General features: G+C 41.9%; 1 pseudogene; it reads right to left on the bottom strand.

Annotated features, from left to right (window-relative positions):
* Positions 1-1,203, bottom strand: part of LOC116085143 — a 1,456-nt pseudogene extending 253 nt beyond the window's left edge.
* Positions 1,204-1,960: the final 757 nt, after the last annotated feature.

Below are 1,960 nucleotides of genomic sequence, written 5' to 3'. Positions count from 1 at the left end.
AAGCTTCTTTAGCTTCCTGACATCCTTATGCTTCCCTTCTTCTTTGCCTACAGCCGGCTTCTTGTCTGCAGTCTCCTCTGCTGCAATCTTCTTCAAGTTGGCTGCCGGTGCTGTGGCTGCTGTTCCCAGGTTTTCACCTGGAGTTTGTGATTTCTGGCCTCAGGAAGAATGGTATTCCTGTGTATAGTCTTTGTGTAAGGGTTCAGCTTCAAAGTAATCCTCAAGGTCTTCAGTGGATTCTTCTTCAAGACTCTATACTGAGTCCTCCTGCATGGTGTTCGCAGGGCTCTTTGGATCTCTGGGATTTTCACAATTCTGCTAAGATCTGAGTGCATGGGAAGGTTACAGTTACTCTTGAGGAAAGTAGCTTCATGCCAAATGCCATGCTACTCATCTAACTTCCAGAAAGCACTTTGAGTCCAAATTCAGAGACATCCCACATGCCTACAAGGAGCAAGTTTTAAAATGTTCAGCTTGCTTGCTTACATTAAGCAGAGTAATACCAAGGATGTTTCTGAAGGCCTTGATGAAACCATTCTCTTCACTATATATGACACAGGGTCCCCAGTGATGGATCTGCTGTCAGTTTCTCACTTTGCTCTTGCCAGCTCTCATTTTCTGAGAAGTATAGACATTTTTTAAGTTCATTCCAAGCTTGAAGTTTCTTAAGCAGCCTCCTTGGTCTTCTTGTAACCTTCAACCTTATCTTCAATAAGCAAAGACAGTTCTGAAACTCCCTTAAATGGCAGGCCTTTAGACAACACCAAATCTGGTAAGGCTGAGACAGCCAGGGCAGAAGAGATAGCAGCATATGGCTTTTGGGTTGTGTTCACTCTGCAGTGCCAATAGGGCCAGGTTTTGGTTGTTGCAAATGTTCAGTCCCCACAACACATATTTTCAAAGGCACCTTTGCCAGAATGGTGGAGTAGGTCTCACCACTTTAAACTCTTGGAATTTGAGCCACAGCTCCAAGACTACCCCAAGACTCAGCACTGGTCTGATGACCTGCTAATTCCTTGATGGCATGTTGTTTTTCCTCAAGTTGGTGTGAACAAAGTTCACAATATCCAGTCTAATGGGAGCTTTGAACACAGCAGACAAAATGACGTTATTGTCAGATGACTCCCCCTTTTCTGGGTACACCGATAATACGATAATAGGGGTAAGGCATACACCATGACAGGAGAGGAGAAGGCCGAGCATCTCTCTTGGTATTATTTTTTTCTTTTAAAGCTCTCACTACATTTTAGGGATGAGAATGTAGATCAGGGGTAAGACACTCATCCAGTATGCGTGCAACCCTGGGCTCAGTTTCTAGAACCAAAAAATTAACTTAAAAAGTTGGAAGTTTCCTTATAAGGATATTGACAAATTACTTTGGTTAGAAAATATTCCATTTGTATTTACTATTATCTAAAGCCAAAATGCATCACTACCTTTTTTTTGTTTGTTATGATACTGAGGGAATATTGAAATGGGGTTCCACTATCTTGGCCATGCTAGCTTTGAGCATATAAGCATCCTGTCTTGACCTCTGCATACCAGGATCAGAATTATAAACCATCAAACACATGTAAACATTAGATTTCAATAAATATTTCCCATGTTTACTTTTCTATATACTGGATGTACTGGAGCATGCTTGTATAATTTCCACACGGGAGAATTGCAAGGTCCAGACCTCCCTGAACTAGTCTGTTACATACTGAGTGCACTGAGAACCTCTCTCAAAACAAACAAACAAACAAACAAACAAACAAACATAAAGATGAAACTTAACACAGAGAGAGAGAGACAGAGACAGAGACAGAGACAGAGAGACAGAGAGACAGAGAGACAGAGAGGGAGAGAGAGAAGCAATCTGACATAGTATAGCTCCTCCTACCCCCAGCACACTTAGCTCTTCTAGCACATTCATATGTACAAGAACTCCAAGGCACATATATGGGAGTTTCTTGAC

The sequence above is a fragment of the Mastomys coucha genome, unplaced genomic scaffold (genome assembly GCF_008632895.1).
Source record: "Mastomys coucha isolate ucsf_1 unplaced genomic scaffold, UCSF_Mcou_1 pScaffold9, whole genome shotgun sequence".
In the NCBI taxonomy this organism is placed as follows: Eukaryota; Metazoa; Chordata; class Mammalia; order Rodentia; family Muridae; genus Mastomys; species Mastomys coucha.
This window is presented reverse-complemented; position numbering and strand designations above follow the sequence as displayed.